We start from the raw sequence: 23,546 nt of genomic DNA on the forward strand, positions 1-23,546 counted from the left end.
TTAGGGTTACTGAGTACCACTTTCCATTTCCCAACTTGCTTTTGGCTTCATCATTAAACATCTAAACCACAGTCAGATTTTGTCAAGCACCTTGGTTTGAACTTGAGAAGGTGTCTGAGTCAAGATTCAAAAGAGTCATCAAGAACTTCCCCCTCTGAGGCAAAACCTCCCTGAGGCTTGTCTCCGAATCCTCTCTGTGCTGGGGAACCTGAAGTTATCCTTTGGTTTGTTATAGGGGAGATGTTTCTTTAAATATCTATCACCCCTTCTTTTTTGGGAACCCCAATTTACCTATGTAGCAGCTATCATCAGCCTCACTCAAGGGAGGTGAAAGGAGAGTAGGAGCCAACCCATCTACACTCCCACTCTTCTCCACACTCAGCAACTTCTCTAAAAAGTCCTTGTGAACTCCACCAAAATACCATCAAAGACAGTGGAAAGGGCCTTTATTATAATCCTAAAAAACTACTTTATTACAAATACTTTATTACAAATTACTTTATTACAAAATGGAAAAATTAGTGTACAATTGATGGAACTGTGAACTGATCTAAGTATTCTGGAGACATATTTGGATTTATGTTCAAAGGTTTACAAAACGATAGCTACCCTTTGACCTAGAAATAGCACTTCTATGTCTGTACCACAAAGAGATCAAAGAAAAAAGAAAAGAACCCCTCTGCACAAAAATATTAATAGTATCTCTTTTTATGGTTGCAAGTAATTAGAAATTGAGGAGACACTAATAAAATAAGGAATGGCTGAACAAATTCTAGCATATGATTACTATTATGCATATAAGAAATGTTGAGCAAGATACTTCCAGAAAAAAACTGAGAAGAATTACATGAACTCTTTTGAAGCAAACTGAGCAGAACTCAGAGAACATTGTACAAAGTAACAGCAGTATTGTAGGATGAACAACAGTGAATGTAGGATGAACACAGTGAACAGTGTGATTTTCAAGATTATAATTATTTAAGATAATTCTAGAGAACTCATGATGAAAAATACTTTGTATCTACTGGGGAAAAAAGATGGAATCTGAATGTAGATCAAAAAATACTCTTTTGTTACATTATTTTTTAGGGGAGGCTATGTTTAATTTCACATGGTTAATGTGGAAATATTATTTCATATAACCCTACCTATAAGACCTATATGAAATTGCTTATTTTCTCAGTGGGGAGTGAGAAAGAAGAAAGAAGAGGATTTGGAATTTAAAAAAAATTAAAAATAATAATTTTTAGATGGAATTCCAAAAGAAAAATTTAAATGACTGAAAATTTAGAGATTTGTTTATTGAGACCTTAAAAAGCTAAGCATGGGATTTTTTATTTGATTCAGGAGTCAATTGGAAGCCACTCTATTTAAATAAGTGGGGATATAAGGGAACAACAAGAGGAATGATTTAATTTTATGAAGTTCACTTTGACAACTGACTGGAAAATAGACCAGAGAAGAAAGAGACTTTGCTGAGTACCACTCGACAAAGAGCAATTTTCCTATTTCTATGTACCCTAAAGTTCATTCCTATCTAATAGGCTTGTATGCTAGAACTTTAGATCTGTTATAAGGAATTTATTTAATGCTCATTTTAGAAGTTTTATTAATATAACAGTGTCTCCTTTAAGAGGGGATATATGGGGTGCTCAGGGAGGGGTAATATCTCTGGTATGGAGGGCTTGTCGTGTCCTCCTAGGGCAGCTCTCCAGCCTCTGACCCCCACCTGACACACAGCTCTCACTTGTGGCTCCTAGTAGCTGCCAGCATGTGGCAGTGGCCACACCCCAGACAATGGCTTCGACAGGCCTGCTAAACCTTGTGAGAGTAGCCATCGGGTCATAGACCTCTGGTGAACCAGGGCTTTGCTCACCCAGCATGTGAAGACTGCTTTGGCTGAAAAGATGGAAGAAACCAATAAGAAGGTTCAAAGGCTGAGATGGCGACGCAGCAAAGCACTGCAGAGTGCTTAGGGCATGTTGGAGCACAAAAGACAACATGGCCATCCAATGCAGCTGAGGAAGTCTCCAGGTGTAACAACTTTTCGTGCCACTGGACCCACGCTTCCAACGCCAAGAGAGTGGGACTGTCTCTGTGCATCCACTTTTCCACTTAAATCTCCTTCACACACAAGTATCTTTGTGCACACTCATCTATCCTAACCCCTTTAAGAGACAGAGCATACAGATCTTTCTCCTGGCTCTTTAAGAGGCCTATCATGAAAGAGAGGATTCTGTGAGTTCTGGCTCTGGTCTTTCTGACTTCCTTGGGACTAGTTTGCTGGGTCATTCTCTTAGACCAAGAAGATCTGTTGGTTATTTGAGAAAGTTACTTTCAGAGTTGAGATACATACAGGAAGCTGAAGAAGAGTGTGTTTCACCTAGAGCTTTTCTCCTGAAGTTAGAAACAGCTGCTAGAGGCGACTCTGTCCACTCACTCAGACTGGGAAGCAGGGTCTATGTCTGAGTCTCTCTCTGCCAAGAGATTCTAACATTTATATTTGACAGTTTCTTCAGACAGCTTTTGGTTTTCTATAGATTAATTAAGGCGTTTATTATAGGTACTTCGTTTAGCATAGGTTAGTAAGAGAGAATTTAATCTTAGTTTAGTGAGAATAATTTAAGGAAGTCCACTCTGTAGGCAAGAAGAAACTGAAAAGAAAGCAGTTAGTTTTTTTTTGGGGGGGGGAAGAATTTAAAGATTGTAGAATAATATTAAGAGATTTCCTATACTATTCCTAACTCCTAGTTTCTATTCTGCTATTTTCTCTCCCTACTTCTTTCCATTAACCAACTGCTTCTGTCCTTCCATCCACCGCCTACAAATTAGTTTACCCTAACAGCTGGGCATTATCAACCATATATCAATACTCAGTACAAACATTAGCTCACTTATAGTTATAACAGCTTTAGCTTATCAATATAAGCTTTACTAGTTGACAAAAATAGCTTGTGGAGATTAATATTAATGTTATGGAGCACCAACAAGCTAAAATGGAAAGATCACTTTGAAGAGTTACTTCTAACTTTCTCTTTCACTCAAAGGTTCTTATATAAAGAGTTTATGATCTAGATCAATCACATTAGTCTGGACAACAGGCATTTGAAAAATTAAAATGACATCTCTGGAGTTGAGGGCATCCTTTATAGCAATTCAAAAAATATGTATTTTTCCCTTTGAGTCAAACAAACTGACTATGATAACACTAATCAACCAGTGAGTTTGGTGCTATATAAATATCTTAATTTCTCCTGAGGTAGTAATGTGAACTAATGGAAAGATATAATCCATACCATTTACCCAAATATCTAGCTTTCTTTTAGTTAAGAATTTCCAAACTGAGGGAACCTAAACTAATCATGTGTTAAATTACTCTTTATGATGAGACAATTAATCATTATGAACTTTCAAAAAAGTCAAACACCAAATTATTATAGACACACATAGGTTACCAATGTGGTTAAAATTATTATAACCTTTTTATATATTTCCATGAAACTGGCTTGATAAAATCTCTAAAATGGAAGGAATTGGGCCTATTATTTTGAGCTTGGTTATATGTACTTGAAAAAATATATATTTTGAAAATAGCATTTCTCAAAGGATTATTATCTTTTTGAGAAAACTCTGGAGTTAATTTAATTCCAAAATGTCTTAAAAATAGCAATCCCATTTTCCCCTCTTACTCCTTAAAGGAGAAAAGGGGGGAAAAAAGCTAATTTGAACCTAAGCATACAATTGAGGATATATCTCTAACAATACTTGGAGAAATTAGAGATAGTATCATCCCTACAACTTTTCTTTTAACCTCCAAGTTTCTATAAAGTTAATTGTAATGTTCAATCATCTCAAAGACATTTCAGTATTTTACTGACTAAAATTATACCTGCTATTCTCAGCATAACATCCCTATTCAGATACACATGATTCAGATCTTTCATAGCAGTTAGCAATTATTATAAGACAATTTTATAAACCCCCTTCCTTCATTTTGACCTCTTCCTCTTTCAATTGTTAATAGATCTAATCCACTTCTTCCAAAAAAACGTTTTTTCTTTAACTGTAAAAAGTTTTTGCCACAATATGTGACTATTTCTTAAGTGGTTAACATCCATGGAAATCATTTTGTTATATTTTCTGGGTATTTACTTGGAGTGTAGGAGTTTATCAGAAGCAGGTTTTTGCTTTTCTTTTTTTTTTGTTAATTTGTTTTTCTTCTCTTTATCACATTCATTGAATCTTCATTCATATCAAAACTGCCATTATCTTCCTCACTCTCTTACTAACTTCATAGTCCTCCAATGTTCTGTCCTGGAGTATCTTCTCTTTTCCACCATATTGTCTCATTTATTGATCTTTTCAGGTCCCATTGGTTCAGTCATCCTCTCTATGTAGATGATTTCAAGTTCTAAAAGCCACTTCAATTCCCTTCTGAGCCAGAATCTTTTATTACCAACTGCTTTCAGGACATTTTACACTGACTATCTACTAAGAATTAAAAAATTAAACTATCCTAAGAGAATTCATTACTCCTCCCTCTTCCCCAGTTCACTATTCCTTCAATGGACACTTTCATCTCCCCATTCACACAAGCTTCTAACTGCTAATCATACTTAACTTCTCACTTTGCCTTATACACATATTCAATTCATTTTCAAATCCTGTCTTTTCTGCCATAACAATATTTTTTATACATCACTTCCTTGTAATTCACTTAAAACACCATTTTAGTTCAAGCACTCATAACTTCTTAACAGGATTATTGTGAAAACCTTTTAACCCATTTACTTTCCTCAACTCTCATGCCATTTCAACCCATCTTTCACTCAATTTTAAAAATTCTTTTCCTAAAATATAATTCTGGCCATTTAGCAGTAGAATTTTTCCCTTTCCCTACTTGAATTTCTATTATCTTCTCTACCAAAACTGTTCCACAATCAAAAACCTAGAAAAGGCTCACAGCATTTATCTCCCTTTCTTCTATCATTCACTTTTCAGCTCCTTACAAATCTTATTATCATCCTCATTCCTGAACTAAAGTGACCCCCCTCCAAAGTTGCCAATAATTTCAATTGTCAAATATAGTCATTTTTTCCTCAGCACCCATATTTTTGATCTTTATATGATATTTGGAGCTGCAGATGACAATTTTTTCCTGGATCCTCTCTTTTTTTCTCTGAAAGTAATTTAAGGCTAAGCAACATCTTACTTTTACTTTTACATATATATATATACCCTATATTTATTAAGGTACCTGCTTTATTACAATACCTACCACTTAATAGGAGCAAAAGGATTGCTTGTTGATTGAATATATTCATTCTAGGCTATATCTCCACTGTGACCTTTTAGAATCTCAGCTCATTTGAGATCCCACTGTGTATGACATCGATTTCTATAGATGATTTCCTCATATAAGTCTGTGTGTGCCAGTGAACCTATGTGTGTATCAATAAATAGATATAGATATTTCTTTCTATATGTATAGATAGATAGATAGATAGATAGATAGATAGATAGATAGATAGGTAGATAGATAGATACACATGTTTATAAACATCTTTTATGATAATATTCAAGAGAGATGTTTTATTTTGGGGACAAAAGTTAGGATTTCCTGATGACAGCAAAGGTTTTAGTGATATTCTCACTTGCTTATGATATAATAATATAATAAATTTTGTTGACCTATGGATCATGACAAAATCTCCAACAAGATTCAGTGAAATGTGAAAATTACATTCCTAACTATGCATGCTGATCAAGTAGATGAAAAGTTCATGTTGCTACAATTAAAATATTGAGTGGGACAAATCTTGGATAAGATTTGCAAATGTTTAAGGAAATCGATCTGAAGTTGAGAAAAAAAGAAATTAGATTGTATTTGGAAAATTATATAGTGCTTTTAACATTCCCAAAGGATGACCATTGAAGAAGTTAATTTCTTTGACAATAACCTCACCATAACACAATGAGCCTATTTATCATGGACTAAAACACCTTCAGGAAAATCAAAATTATAATCAACTCAAAGGGCAATGGAAAGGCACAAGGCAAGCATAAGGCTCTATTATTAACTAATACATGTTTGAGTAAAAATGGGAGAAATAATGTTGTTGAGATATAAATCACAAGTATATTCCACCAGATAAATCCTTTAGGGTACATATTGATATATTTATCACTTCTTTTTAGGTCTGGGACCAATTTTTAATATACCTAATGGCATTATTATGTAGAATATTCATCTTCATCTTGTCTGTAAGTAAAGCATGAGCTATACACATTGTTCAAATCATCTTTTAATTTATCATCTATTATTTACTAAGAAGTAGTAGTATATTATACTACTATAATATAACATACTATTCTTTCTGTATCATCTTCTTGTCCTCCAAAATGCTCGTTTAAAGATTATAACTGCATGTTTTGTTTTTCTCTTCCCTTCTTTCATTTCCAATTTAATATTTTCATTCCATTATTATTAAAGTTGTTGGTAATTTTAATTCTCCTCAGATGGTCATGTTCCATGTTTCATGACTCTGCCATGTCACTGGCTAAATAATGCTATAAAAGAAATGAGCTTTTAGTTTCAGTCAAATATCTTCATTCTACTCAATAATAGATCCTTATACACATGAAAGACATATTTCTTATTTGAGATCTGGACTGGCAGCATTGGAAGAATAGGGTATTTAGAATTCAAAGAATTTAGAATTAAATTCACATGGGCTGTGTGGTCACTTTTCAATTCCATCAATATCTATAATGTATCTACTCTATGCCCAGTAGTGTGCTATGTTCTAGATATTCAAAATGAGAAGCAGAATAATCCTTGTCCTTAGAGGCTTATATTATGTGTGGAGGGGAAGAAGGACTTGGAAACACACATGGGCAGGAAGAACATAATATGAGTTTTGTTGTTATTGTTGCTTTTTTAATGAAGATGGAAAAGTCCTTAATTGTGATAACAAGTTATCATCAAATCATCAGGGAAAAAAATTCTTCCCAGAAATTATGAGAACTTCAGTTAAGAATGATTTTTAAAATTATACAATTAAACCCCCTGATGTCTGGAGAAAGTAATTTGCCCAATCTCCTACAGTGCAGGACAAATATTCAAATCTAAGTCCTCAAATTCCAGATTTTTTCATTATAAGATATATTGTTTCCTTGTAACCTAATGTCTATTTAATCATTTTTAACCATTATCCAGAAAATAAAATTTTTGCTCTACTTACAAATCAATTCAATTCATAGATCTTTATAACTCTTCAAATCCTAGCTTTCAAGTAGAAAAAAGGGAACAACTTTTCTAATCCCTCCAATAAGTTATATACTGACTAGACCTGTATTCAAAGATCCACTCCAATTTTGCCTCCTCAACCAAGAGTGAAATATGAATTGCCATATTAATAAGGAAAATGAAATATTTATTTATTAAATCTTTCATAGAGTTATTTCTTTTAACCCATGTAAATTACTGCAAAGATTACAAAAAGGAACATGAATAAGGGAATGTTATACAACATTTGATGGACTTGGGTAACAAATAAAACTCACTAAAAACCAATTTATTCATTTTGGGCATAAGGAAAATAGTATTATTTTGTGTGTACAATAATGACATTCTGTTAATTGATATTCTATCTCTTCTCTCTTGATTCTCTTAATATTTTGATAAATTTTGACTGATAAATTATGGCAAAAAATAATAATTCAGGAATCATTCTTCATACTATCCACAAAAAATCTAGTTGGAGAGGGAAATATGTAGACTTAATGAGTTGTTTATGTTTTTCATACTCATCCTTTCAGATGTTTAAAGTAATGTGACATTAATGAGCCATGTAGCATCCATGGTTTAGACAAAATTTCCTATGGTAAAATAGGTCATTAATATTAATTAGAAATGAACCAGTTAATTATAAGGTTGAAAAGAAAAAAAAATTAAGAAAAATATTTGGGAAAATATTGACTATAACTTTTTTGCTTTTAATAATGTTTTGATGCTTAAAGTTTTCTGTTTTCCTTATCAGGTAATTGATATTTGGGATTATATTTTTAAGTGCAAAAGTTTCAACTGCAGGACAAAATGACGATAAGGCAACTTCAAATATCCTTGATAAACTAAACCATACATTCTCCTGCAAATCTTTAAAGAATTACATTAGTATAAGAGTTCATAATGAATAATGAAAGTTAGAACCACATTCTTTATAAGAGTAACAACACTGGTCTTGGAGGCAGAACATTTGTTTTTAAATACTATCTCTGAAATTGGTTAATTGTATGAAAATGGAAAAGACATTTCACTTCTCTGACTCTCAGTTTCCTCAATGGTAAATTATAGTGATTAAATAAATTCTGTAGTGGGATACCTTAGATATGTTATCTTGACTAAGATATTGAACAAATTTCACAAAATACTTGAATTTAGGCATCAAGTTATATTAAGCAGATTTGAAAATGATTCTAAGCTGGGAGGGAAAGCTACTCTGATGAATGGAAGAGTGAGAGTGAAAGCCAAAAGATTTTTGACCAGTTAGAGCACTGGGTGACTTGAAGTTGAAATTCATTATTGATAAATCTAAAATCTGATACAAAAACATTGGTTTCACAAGAATCAATTGGGCGGTATTTCTTAAAATTTTACTCCATTACCATCATATAACATCTCATTTAACTTGCATGATGGATGAACATCTCAATTTCCAATTTTTTGCTATAAAAAAAAGAGCTGCTAAAGTATTTTTCTACATATAGATCATTTCTCTTTTGTATCTTCAAGGTAGAGACTTAACAATGGCATTGCTGGATCAAAGGAAATGTACAGTTTTATTGGCCTTTGGGAATGTTCAAAATTATTCTCCAAAATGGTTTGATCAATTTACAACTCCACCCACAGTTCATTAGTGTAACTATTTTCCCCTAACCTCTTCATAAGCTAGCTTCTTCCTATCTCTCCATCTATCTCTTTTATTTATACTTTATCCAGTGACAAGCTCTTTGAAGTTTCTTATGCAATGCACTATATCTTCCCATTCTTTTTCATTTTCATTATCTGTCCATCATGCCTGGAATATTCTACCATTTTGTCTCAGCCTTCTAGATTTTATGGATTCCTTCAAGTTTCATATAAAACATTACTTTCTCCAAGAAGACTTTTCTGGTTCCCCTAACACTAATAGAACCTTCCCTCTCAGATATTTGAAGTTATACTATAAATATATTGTCTGTACTTAATTGTCTGCTTCTTTGTCTCTTTCAATAGAAGCAAATTCCTTGAGCTCATTTTCTTTGTAGACTCATGAGGTAAAAAGATGTCCAGCACATGGTAGCTTTTTTTTCTTTTGAGCCCATTTCTCCCTGTCTTTTCTTAGGTTGGAAGTACAGGAGTCATTCCTGGGCTTCATTCCTCTATTGATTTGCAAGGGCACTTGGTTTACTTTGTTTCTGACTAGGACCAGTCTGCCCCTTTGCAGTCTTCTGGCTCTCTGTGTATATGTGCTAAAATTATGGTTTCAGAATTAGTGTGGATTTTTGTAGTTTCAGTCATGTCTGACTCTTTATGGCCCCTTCTGGGATTTTCTTGGGAAAGATACTAGAGTAGTTTGTTATTTCTTTCTCTAACTCATTTTACAGGTCAGCAAACTGAGGCAAACAAGATTAAGTTGCTTCCTAGAGTCACAGTTACCAAATGTATGAGACTGAATTTGTGCTCAGAAAAATTAATCTTCCTTATTTTAAGCTTATTCACTGCCCAACTATAAGGAAGATATTGCAACACAAGATGGATTTGCAAGAAAAAGCAAGAGATTGGAATTTTGGTGTACCGCCAATCAACCAGATCAAGACAAGATTCCAATAGAATCTGGACAGGGGGTAGTTGGGAAGCCCAGCAGCTTGTCTTCTTCTGCTTTCTCCTGACTGTTGGAAGGAAGAGAGATTGTCAATTTCTCTCTTGGTCACTTGACTGAGTGCTGAGAGGAATTTTGAAGCCTAGCTCAGAAGGAACTTAGTCAAACCTTTTCCCTGTCAATATCTCCCGTTAGAGAAATTAACTTTGTTTCCCGAGTTGAATACCTTGTGAAAATCTTCAATCAACAGGAAATTATAAGGAAGTCAGGGAAACCTATTTTCCTCTTTCTCCTCCCTCTCCTGACCTCCTCTCCTTTAAAGAATAAACCCTTTTAGTTAAAGATCTAAATTGTGAGATTAGTTATTGGAAAAACCCTTAAAGCTTACCATTCTGAGAAAAGTCATTTGATTTAGTTGAGAGAGGGACAGGAAGTGGTTTGGGAGGAGCAGTGTAAGATCCAGCATTTACCTTAGCTGGCTTCCTGTGTCCCTGTCCCTATTACCACAAATATCCTAGTATTGTACTCTATCACATAACCTAGCTGTCCTTAGTATGCATACTGGATTGGCTTAGCCCACATTGCTTTTTTTTATTTTATTTTTTATTTAGAATATTTTTCCATGGTTACATGATTCATGATCCCTTCCCTTTTAAGTTCCTCCTCCAAAAGCTGACAAGCAATTCCACTGGGTTCTACATGTATCATTGTTGAAAACTTATTTCCATGTTATTCATATTTGCAGTAGAAGAAACTTTTAACATCAAAATCCTAATTATACCCCTGTCAAATTATATGATGAATCATATGTTTTTCTTTTACATTTCTGTTCCCATATTTCTTTCTCTGGAGTTGAATAGCACTCTTTCTCATAATTTCCTCTGGATTGTCTTGAGTCATCGCATTGCTGCTAGTAGAAAAGCCTATTAAATTTGATTGTGCCATAATGTATCAATCTCTGTGTATAGTGTTCTCCTGGTTCTGTTCCTTTCTCTCTGCATCAATTCCTGGAGATCTTTCCAGTTCACATGGAATTCCTTCAATTCATTATTCCTTTCAGCATAATAATATTCCATCATCATCAGATACTACAATTTGTTCAGCCATTCCCCAATCAATGGACACCCCCCTTTCTTTTCCAAAATTTTGCAACTACAAAGAATGTGGCTATAAATATTTTGGAACAACTTCTTTTTTTCCTTATTATCTCTTTGGGGTATAAACCCAGCAGTGGTACAGCTGAATCAAAGAGTAGGCATTATTTTAAAGCCCTTTCTGCAGAATCCCAAATTGCTGTCCAGTATGGTTGGACCAATTCACAACTCCATCATCAGTGGATTAGTTTCCCAATTTTGCCACATGCCATCCAACATTTATCACTTTCCTTTGCTGCCATATTGGCCACTCTGCTAGGTGTGAGGTGGTACCTCAGAGTTGTTTTTTAATTTACATTTCTGTAATCAGGAGGGATTTAGAACACTTTTTCATGTGCTTATTGATAGTATTGATTAAATCATGTAAAAATTGTCTATTTGTGTCCCTTAACTATGTGTTGATTGGGTAATGGCTTGATTTTTTGTAATTTTGACTTAGTTTCTTATATATTTGGGAAATTGAACCTTTGTCAGAGAGTGCTGTTTTAAAAATGTTCTCTCACTTTGTGTCTTTCCTTCTAATTTTGATTTCATTGGTTTTGTTTATATAAAAAAAATAATTTGATAAAATCAAAGTAATTCATTTTACATTTTGTAAGGATCTCTCTCTATTGCTTAGTCTTAAATCCCTTCCTTTCACATAGTTCTGACAGTTATGCTATTCTATGTTCACCTAGTTTATTTATAATTTCACTCTTCACATTTAAGCCATTTACCAATTTTGAGTTTATCTTGGAACAGGGTGTAAGATGTTGATCTAAATCTACTTTTTTCAATATTATTTTCCAGTTTTCCCAGCATTTTTTGTCAAATAGTGAGTTCTTGTCCCAAAAGCTGGGATCTTTGAGTTTATCAGACACTTGTTTACTGAGGTCATTTACCCCTAATCTATTCTATTGATCCTCCTTTCTTTTTTGTCTCTTAGCCAGTATCATATCGTTTCAATGACCACTGCTTTATAGTACAGTTTAAGATCTGGTACTGGCTTAGCCCACTTTAGACCAGAATTCCCTAGCTCAAGATTTCTTCCAACCTCACAGGCATGGGTAATAACTCCGCAATAACACTTTTCAGATTCTGGGGCTTATTGTTGAATAAAATCTGGCTAAATGACCATCAGTAGGATTGATGTCCAAGTTGGACATCTCTTTGGAATTTTAATCTAACTCATCAAGAGAAGGAATGTGAGGAAGAGGACATACAATGCAAAATGTCCGAAAACAATTATTAGAAATGTATCAATAAATAATCTTTAAAAAATTCAAAAGGAACTTTCTTGAATACAATTTCCATGTCTATAGTCATTCTCCTTCTTGGTTATTTCCAGGAAAAAAAGAATATATCCCCCAATGATAAAGTCCATAGCCAGAGGAAAATATTCAAGTGAGTTAAGAAAATTTGTTATATGGGAAAAATTAATAATGTCTCTGATGTTTCTTCAATAGGAACCCTCAGCAGTCTGGTGCATATTTTTTTCCTGTGGAAGCTTTTCCATTCTCCTGGCTGCTTTGCTATAGCTATATATCAAGACTCTACAATTTCTCCTACCTTATATTGCCTTATAAGTCTATTCCTGCAAAGGGGAGTTACTTTGCTACAAATTTGTCAATCATCTTTGCAGTAATTTTAATATCTAAGGTATTCACAGTTGATTAATGTATACTTTTGCTATTACTATTGACACAGTCCTGATTCTGTTCACTTCACTTTGCATCATTTCATAGAAGTCTCATCTGATGGGGGCAGTGAAAGTAAGGAAGTAAATTCAGGGTCAGAAGTGGTCTTCTTCCATATAAATAGTCTATTATGTTCACTTTTTGCATTCTTCTGGCCATCATCATATCAGTTCCAGCACAGCTGTTCCCTTCTTCAATAGCAACTAGAGTGTTTCACACAGTGCAGACCTGAACCCAGGCATCCGTATCACATCAAAAGAATGCAGATAATAACTATCACTCTAAGAGTAACAACTACAATAATTGTACTTTATATGGTGGATATAAATTGTCCAGAGGATTGAAGATATGTCTTAACATTTAATCTCAGTGATCATCATAATACTTTAATCTCAATTAGACTGTACATTTTTCAAATGCAGAAGCTACCTACCACTTTTATATTACTGACAGTGTTGTCTTTAGAGTGCAGGCTCAATCAAGTCACACTGAATAAATGAGGCTGAATGACTATTGAGTAGAAAAAACAAACAAACAAAAAAGAGTAAGGTTTCTAATAGTTCCCAAATGATATAAAAAAGACAATGCAGAGAGAGGAAGACAAGAGAAGAAACCACATCTAGGAGGTAAAAGTTGTTTCTTCATTATAATGAATTCCAAAGGTCTCAAGAGGAAATTAATGCTTTTTACTGCCATAGGTGTTTACTTATGAGTAAAAATAGAAAACTATGCTTTCCTAAAAATCACAGTAGGGTCCTGGCCTTGAATTATGGCCTATATCTAATCTGTAAGACTAGGTCAGATTTAAGAATATGAGGTTAATTTTCTTAACACTGAGAACAGAGCTATCCAGGATTTCAGTCTGTGCAATTTCACAGATTTAATAATTCACCAAATGTGAAGTCCTTTTACTAAAGGGTACAATCCTGCTCAACAGACAGTCCAGGCTGCTTCTGGGAACATTCACACTTATTTTTTCACCTTTATCTCTCCCAAGGTTCCTTTTAATATAACCAAGAACCTCTCCTAGAAGTGAAGAGATGGTAAATTCTACGGGCTAGCTGTTAGGAATCATTCTGAAATATTTAGGTCAAGCCTCAATTCTGTTTTTAATAGATTAAAAAATCTATTAGAGGATGCCAAGTAGGAACCACTGACTTCATCTTCTCGTTTTCATATCACATTGTAGAACACTGAAGTAATGTGAAAAGTTAATTGTGTGTGTTCTATCTGCTGCATGACTACAATGCTGAAATCTAGGAACACTGTTGATTGCAGAGAAAAATATTTATGTTCTGCAATGTGAGACAAGGGGGGGCAAAGAAATATAAGAGCATAATAATTGAATTCCTATGATTCTACATTTAATAATTTTGAGGAAACTGGGATATTTTAGGATCTTTTCATAAGATTCTTTCATTATCAAAAGGAAAACTCATTCATGTGCAACTAAAATAATATTAATCAAAGGAAAGCAGTGAATTTTGACACACTTAGGATACTAGTGTATTCCCTCTTTTGTTATTAGATGCTGCCAATAAGTGGTAAAATTCAGACCAATATTGTAAATTTCTTTCATATATATGCTGCCTCCTCCAGCTATTTGAGGAAAAGGGTTGCTTTTGATATTCTTGATATCTCTATTTCTTAGCCCAGTTATCTTGCACAAAGTAAACATTTAATAAAGAATTTGATTAGTTGATTGAAATATTTTCTTTTTCCATTCATAATTTCTGTAAGGAGAGTTTTTAAATTTCCTTTTTTATCTTTATAACACCCAACACAATAAAACAGTACTGGGAAACATAAAAAAGTTCTCAACTGAGTTTTCCCAACATACCTCACTAAACAAATTCATAACAATACCTCAAATAGAATTTTGGAGTGACAGAACCAACAAAAGATGAGAATGAAACATTCTTCCTGCACAAGAAATCTTACAGTGTCAGAGAGAATTGCAACCTAGGAGTGGAAACTGAATGTTAGTCCATATGAATGAAACCACAGTGATAGGACCAGGCTGGGGGAAAAGAAGCAATAGAAGTATATCTGGTCTCAAGCCAGAGACAGTAAGGAAAGCTGAAAAGTTGTCAGAAAAAAAGGCTGCAAGGCTCTCCTGAGCTAGCACTGAACATGGGATCTAGTCTTACAACTCCACTGCCTATGCCCATTTTGGATCAAGGTTCAAGAGCATTTTCAGTCGAGAGTAGGCAAAAGCCCTAGGTATGCTATTACTTTTAACCACAAAGGATCAGAGATTCTAATAAGTAGTGTCACTTAAGGTCCCAAAGGATCAGGGGCCAAAATATCCTTAGTAAAGACCAGAATTTAGATTCCAAACTCAGTAACTGCACCTCTCCCTAGATCACACCGTTTTAGAAATATCAAAAATTTCCAGACCCCCAGAACTAGCTATGAAAACATCAATGCAAAAAGTCCAGAATCTTAGGAAAGTGCCCTTCTTCTTCCTTAATGCTGAGAGTCTAAATTGAACATAAAGTTCACAATCAATAAAAAGTGTGAAAGAATGAGAAATCAACAAAAACAAGATCCTGGTCATAAAAAGCTATTATGGTAAAAGGAAATGCAATGCATGAACTCAGAAGTGAATGAAATCAAAATAATTATAAGCAAAGCCTCAAAGAGGAAAACTGTGAGTTGGACAGAGGGCCAACAATCACTCTAAGAAGAACTAAAAATACTGATCAAAATTAAATAAGTGATAGAGGAAAATTAGGTAAAGAAATGAAAGGGAAGGGATGAAATAGCAAAAATACAAATTAACCGCTTAGCAAGAGGCACAAAAAATATAGAAGAAAATATCATCATTAAGGACAATATTTCTAATCATCCTCCACCATCATTTCAAGGCTCTTCCGATCTTGAAACTTTAGTCTTCCAGAGAAATATTTTACAGGTTTATAATAGAATATATACATCTCAATCTAGAATCATCGCCACCTAAATTCCAATGATTAGAAAGAAGAGATTCATTTATTAAAAATGTATCTATGGCAATTTGTCAGTCTAGATTGGTGTTTTTTTTCATGTTTTCTTACACTGGAATTCCTTTATGTCCCTTTTTCTTCTGCTGTTTGTTTAGAATGGAACTGCCCAACTCTATGAGAGGGAGTCACTTCAGTTCCAAACACTCATAAAGTAATCACAGATCCATTTGAGATGGCCTGTTACTGTTCTTATGCCTATAATTGTGTGTATTACATAGACAGACCCTATGCCCTTAACCATTTTGAGAAAATGGAATTGATTCATAGTTTATGATATAATCAACTTATCAAAGGAAAGGCTAGCAGGTATTTCCTGCTTTCTTTTTTTCTCTCTTTAATCTTATCTTTTAAAAGGTGAGACCTATAATTCAAAAATGTTAAGAACTAAAAGATTCCTCCTCTACCCAATTTTTCCAGATAAAACACAGGAGTAGCTTTAGTTCAGGCAAGTATTTTTTGCTCCATCAAATGTAATAACACATAGGGAAACATGGAAAAACCAATATCAAACATAAAGGACCCATATATTTTAAAGAATACATCTCCCCACTTTTTTGTCATTTCACACTGGTAATTTTTTTCCTTTGCTATCTCTCTGTTGATGTACCTGAATATGCTTCATCATCACCAGTAAATATTCCCCAAGTAAGGATAGGAGGAACTCTGAAGTTTTTTTTTTTTTAATTAATTCAGGATTTTCCAGGTCAAGTGCTTCTGTGGACAGGACAATATTTTCACAAGAAATAAAACTTGCTAAGAATTTTGGGTGGGAAAGAAAAGACTGATGATAAAAGGACAGGAACTCTAAGTTCTCTGTATCTGGTGACAAGTGAGTGCAAATAAAGTATTAAAATAATATTATAAAGGTAAAAATAGTCAAAACCCACTTAAAAGGAAAAAATGAAACTGAAAGATTGAAAAAATCACCAGATTATCTATACTAGAACATGTTTAAAATGATTAAAATTATAAAAGAATTTGGAATTGAAGCTATATTATTATCTTGAAAAGTCAACAGTCATGAACATGTAAGTAATTGCTATGTGCATAGCACTAAACAAGGTATTTCGAGAGGTAAAACTCCTTTCTCCGGTCTCATGGATAATAATGAAGTAATGCAATAAACATGAATGAAACAGCAATGACTAAGATGGGAAAGGGACTACAGTCCTCAAGATGATTTACCCAGAGAATGAATTTTTACTTGGAAAACACAAGATCCCAAGAAATTTTATATGCCAATGCTACAGATAAAGTAGTTAGGAAACTGGTAAACAAAAGCCAGGAGATAATGGTGACTGAATTTTTAAAAATACTTTAATATTTTCAATATATCTCATTTGATTTTCACAAGTCTTTGACAGAAGTTGGAAATTTTGTGACACTGGGGTTGATATGTCTCCCTTATTAGGACTTGCCTTGTCCAAGGTTTAACATTAGTTAGATCACAAGCTATAGAAGGGCCTTTATGAACAGCCTGATTGAAAACTTTCAGGGCTTAGGTTTGAAATAAAGAGTGTTGAACATGGCTTGAAAAGAGATAATCTGTGGTTCAAGGATGGAGTGACATTTCTTGTAGGATTAAAAAGCAATTTAAATAGCTACTTTTTAACCAGATCTCAGATTCTTGATTACTGAGAACATGATGAATCCCATGAATACAACCAGAAATATGCAATAAACATTGGTACTCCTATCCCAAAAGGCTGAGCAACAACACATATACTTCTTAGAAAAGGCAAGAAATGACAGGTTTTTTGTTTTTTCAAAAAGTATGTCTTTTCTTAAAATGACTAGTAGTATCCATCTAAAACCATCAGTAGTATCATCTGCAATGTGGTTAAGTTAGAAGCCTTACCAATTGAAATCAGTTCTGAAGCAAGGGTGCCCTTTTTCACCAATATTATTTAATATTGTCCTAAAAATAGTAGCTTCATCAATAACAGAAGAAAAATAAATTGAAGGAGTTAAAGTAGGCAATAAGAAAACTAAATTTTCACTTTTTGCAAAAGATTTTATGGTATGCTTAGAGAATCCTAAAGAAATCAACTTTAGGAAAACTTCAGGATACAAAATAAAATGACAAATAATCAGAAGTCCCATATATTCTCAACAAAATCCATCAGTAAGAGATAGAAAGAAATTACATTTGAAATAACTCTAGACATTATAAGATACTTAGGAATCTATTTGGCAAGATATACCCAGACATGAACACAATTACAAAATTTTATTTGCACAAATAAAATATTATATAAAAAATCAGAAAAACTATTCATGGTTAGGTCAAGCTACTTTTATATAAATGATAACTCTGCCTAAATTAATTTACTTATTCAGTATCATACCTATAAAACTACCAAAATATTTTTCTAGAACCTGAAAAAATCATAATAAAATCCATCTGGAAGAATATCAAGGAAATTGACTTTAAAAATATATGAAGAAGTATAGTCTAGTAGTATCACATTTCACTGTTCTATTAAGTAATAATAACCAAAATTATCATGTACTGGCTAAGAAAGAATGTGTATAATTGTCATAGGGATTGCAACACCCTCCTCAGGGGAATTTATCTAATTGTCATAGGAATTGTATAATCGCCATGAATCTCAAAATATCTTTAAAGAAAAAAAAATTCAGAAATGAGAGGTTGATATCTCTTTGAATCTAGAAAATGAATTGTTTGAAAAATGTGCCATGAAGATGCCTGAAGAAACCTCCCAAGCATCAGAAGACCCAACATAAACTTTGGAGTATAACTGATATGAACTTTGGTGGATTGAACACAAGTATTTTCCATGTTAACTTGTATGCCACAGGAGATTGCCCCCTAATTGGCTTATTGTCAATGCTCTTAGAAAATACTTGTTTGTTCTCTCTCACACTCTTTCTATCTCTTTTATTTCTTTCTTATCTCTAACTATTGTAGTTTAAAATAATCTGTTGGGGAGACTAGTCTCCTAAAGGATCACAGGGGGTTTGTGAAAGAGAATTCTTTACTCTGTTGTACATTCTGAGTTAACACTAAATTAAGTTCCTCACTAGATTGTGAAGACAGGATTAATTATCCTTTGTCTACCTTTAGATTGTATCAATACAAGCTTGAACTAGGTGGAGGAACTCACAAACCACTTAGTGAATTCACACCCTCAGAAACTCAGTCAGCCAGGATGAGTATTCACCTGTCTAGAAGGTGAATTTTAGAAAATTCACACCATTAGAAGAGAACTTAACCTCCAGAAGTTGAGAAGTTGATCCCACAGACACTGCCCCCATGGGAAGTGTTAGGCAATTTGGAAAATGTGATTGGTCCCTGTGAAGAGGGGAAGGGACAAGGAGCCACCATAAAAGTCACAAAATCCTTCACCTTGAGTCACATTGTCTTTGAGAAGATAGTCTGAAGAGAGTGTCTACTGGTGATAGTCTTTAATGGATCTTAGCTGGAGACTTCAACTTGGATAGTGGACTTGTAGCTTGGCTTTAACTTGGACTCTGACTCCTGGACTACTTACTTGGTTAGTGAAAGGCTGACTACTTTCCTAGTTTCTGAAGAGACTAGCTTCTATGTTGGAGGAGGCTGCATAGTTACTCACTACCAACATTCCTGGTTGAGAGCTAATTAATCTCTGCCCGAAACAAGCAGACATGGAGCAAAACATTTAGGTTGATAGGATAGATAATTTCTCTATCCCCTTCATTTTTCTCTTCTTTATTGTTTCCTCTCTATTTATAAATACTTGTAAATAAATTTCTAACTTGAGATATAATAAATATTGGAGACCACATTTCATAAAAATATTGTCCAACCATTACCTTTAAAATGGTGAATTAATGGAACAGGGTAAAGGTAAATGACCTTAGCACTCTAGTTTTTTATAAAACCGAAGATTTCAGCTTTGGGGAAAAATAACCCTCACTATTTGTCAAAAAGTATTGAGAAAATTTGAAAACAATATGGCAAAACCTAGATATAAACCAACATCTCATATCCTATACCAAAATAATGTCAAAAATATGTATATGATTTAGACATAAAGGGTGATACCTTTAGTAAATTATAGGGAACATAGTATGGTTTACCAGTCACATCTTTGGAGAAGAGAAGAATTTATGATGAAATGAGATTGAAAACATTATAAGACACAAAGGAAATAATTTTGACTATATTAAATTTAAAAGATTTTATACAAATAAAACCATGTAATCAGTATTAGAAGGGAAACAATAAACTGGGGGAAAATTTATAGCAAATTTATCTGATGAAGGTCTTATTTTCTAATATATACAGAATTGTGTTAAATTTATAATACAAACTATTACCCAGCTGACAAGTAGTCTAAGAATATGTACAAGTAGTTTGTAGATGAAAAATCAATATTCATATGAAACAAATATTTTAAGTCATTCTTGATAGGAGAAATGTAAATTAAAACAACTCTGAGATATTATCTCATAACTATCAGATTGGCCAATATGACAGTAAAATAACACATGTTGGAAGAGATATGCCCAATTGGCACAGAAATGCTTTGTTGTTGTGTAAACTGATTCAATCATACTGGAGAGGAATTTGAAACTATGGCCAAAGGGTTATCAAACTGTCCATATTCTTTAATCCTATAATACCACTACTGACTTTATATACCAAAGAGGTGAAAAAAAGGCAGGGGGGCAGGGGAGGACTTACTTTTACAAAAATAAATGTATAGTAGCTCTTTTTGTGTTGGTAAAGAATTGAAAACTGAGGGGTTTCCTTCAGTTGTGGAATAGCTAAACAAATTGTGGTATATGATGTTGATGAAATAATGTTGAACTGTAAGAAATAATGAACAGAATGATTTCAGAGATCTGGAAAGACTTTCATGAATAGGAACAGAGGGAAATAAGCAGAACAAGGAGAACATTATATACAGTAACAGAAATATTGTGAGATGATCAGCTATAAAAGTCTTAGATACTCTCAGCAAAATGAGTGATTCAAGACAGTTTTGAAGGACTTATAATGAAGAATTCTATCCAATTTCAAAGAAAGAACTGTTGGAGTCAAAATGTCAATGAAAACATACTATTTTTCACTTAATTTTATTTGGGTTTTATTTGAGATTTTATTATTTTATGAGCAATGAATAATATAAAATATATTCTGCATGATAATACATGTATAACTCAAATAAAATTGCAGTCCTTCTTTGGGAAGGGGGAGGGAAAGGAGAAAGGACGATAATTTGGATCATATAACTTCAGAAAAGTTATGTGAAAAATTGTTATTACATATAATTGGTAAAATAAAATATATTCTATATAAAATACTGTCATATTTGGTTTCTGAAAATTACAAATGAAAAGTTCATTTAGTGTACTTACTCTGTGTTAAAATAAGATAAAATCTCATGATTCTAGAAAAATTGGTTTCTAAGTATGTCTTCATACATACATATTTAACTTCAACCAATATTTCTAGTAATGTCCCAATCTTCATTTTACTGTTTTGTTTCAATCTTAAATTTTAAGTAGCTTTTTTAATCCAAGTTTACCAGTTCAGAGGTATTTAATCTCTTCCAAACATTTGTTTAAAATTTCACATTTTTACTAGTAATATTCAAACTTTTAAGAAGCAGCATATATCAAGAGGGAGAAAGGAAGAGCATTGGGGGTAGATTTTAAAATTTGAACTTCTGGTTACACCAATTGTTTAAAATACAAATAAAATAATTATAATGGAAACTGAGTGACCAGTGGAACTTTTTATGCCAAAATCATTTCTATCATAATTGATGAATGAAACACTGAATTGTGAGTAGACAGATTTTCCCAATTACTAATTTTATCAAAAATATTGTTTCTCAAAAACAAATCACAAAACAAAATGAATGAATGGAAACTAAGTTAATAAAATAGACTTCAATATGTTCTTTCGTAATGTATAGTAATACGTAGATCTCCAAAGAGGAACATCATTTATTGTATCTTCAGCAATTCCCCTCATCGTATTAGATGTTTGAGGTATTTTATGAATTATACTTTGCTCCATACTAACTCTAGCTCAAAAGTCCCCATCAATGAGTTTCTTTTACCCATTAGTCTTATAATTTATAGTTTATTAAAAAAATCATTTTTACCAAGTAGAAATGGATTTATAGTAATAATGGGTCATTTCTCTCACAAACCATGGGAGTATTTCTCCATGAAAATGTATTCCTTAGTGAGAAATTTAATTCCTATTCATTAGAATTAGAAATGGAACATTCATATGGAAGAAAAATAGTTGACTAACATTCCTTCATGGAGGGGCAATGCAGATTTCATACATCTTTTTGCCTTTCTTGGCCATACTTGTCACTCTTTAAACAATGTTTTGATTCCCTTAGGCCATAATTGCAACTGATCTCTGCCTGGTGCTACTCTGTTTCAGTTGATGAATTCCAGCTTCTTTCTATTTATTTGTATTCAGAGCAAGAAAGACTATGGATGCTATGATTGCAAGTGTTACAGTAGCTTTTTTTTAACCACTTAAAGCAAACACTAATGTTAGGGATCATGATTTATAAACCATTCCCCATAAAGTCACCACCCCCCTCCCCAACTAAATTCTCCATTTATTGGTGGTTTTATGATAAGCTACCATTGGTTAGGCAGAGAAGCTAAAAATGTCCTCAGTCAGCCATTTCAAGAATGGGTATGATGATCTCTTTAGATTTCTCAGCTAAGCTGTTTAGTCAATAGCTATAGCGATCTCCTCAACCATCTCAACTAGGCTTTTCAGGTATGTTTCTTAGCATATCAATATGAAACTTAAACCTAAGCTCCATTAGAAAGTTCAAAAGCCTATTTGAAATGAGGTGTATCCTTTGAATTCTTAGAATTCATGTTAATTGCTTCTCCATATTGCATTTAATTGAGTTGTATGGGGTGTTCAGGGAGGGGTAGTATATCTGGTATGGAGGGCTTGTCGTGCCCTCCTAGAGCAGCTCTCCAGCCTCTGATCCCCACCTGACACCCAGTTTTCACTTGTGGCTCCTAGTAGCTGCCAGCATGCGGCAGCGGCCACACTCCGGGCAACGGCTTCGACAGGCCTGCTAAACCTTGTGAGAGTAGCCATTGGGTCATAGACCCCTGGTGAACCAGGGCTTTGCTCACCCAGCATGTGAAGACTGCTTTGGCTGAACAGATGGAAGAAACCAATAAGAAGGTTCAATGGCTGAGATGGCGATGCAGCAAAGCACTGCAGAGTGCTTAGAGCATGTTGGAGCACAAAAGACAACATGGCCATCCAATGCAGCTGAGGAAGTCTCCAGGTGTAACAACTTTTCGTGCCACTGGACCCACGCTTCCAACGCCAAGAGAGTGGGACTGTCTCTGTGCATTGACTTTTCCACTTAAATCTCCTTCACGCACAAGTGTCTTTGTGCACACTCATCTATCATAGATGAAAACGCACAAAGACAATTGTCATCCTCAGTTACCAAGAGACTACTACTACTACTACTATTGCATTTAATTATGTTCTACTCTTGGTTTCTCAAATCAAATCTTCTAATATATGATCAGAAAGCCATTTTCCTTTCTTAGATGTTAAAATTTCTCTCAGATGAGGTAAACCCTCTCAGGTGTCCAGTTGCTCAAATTTCTTTACTATTTGAAATAATTTTAACATCACCAGTACCTAACTGTAAACTGTAGCAGCTATTCTGGCTATAGAGTTGTGACAGTTTGCTGATCTTTGTTCCATTTTTCCAAAGCCAGGCATCACATTTTCAAATTACCTGCTTTTCTCTCCATCTGACTTCTATACATTGTTTTAACAGTTTGAAAATAAAATAGCATGATTTTTGTGGGAAGAAA

Source organism: Monodelphis domestica, chromosome 5, assembly GCF_027887165.1.
Source record: "Monodelphis domestica isolate mMonDom1 chromosome 5, mMonDom1.pri, whole genome shotgun sequence".
In the NCBI taxonomy this organism is placed as follows: Eukaryota; Metazoa; Chordata; class Mammalia; order Didelphimorphia; family Didelphidae; genus Monodelphis; species Monodelphis domestica.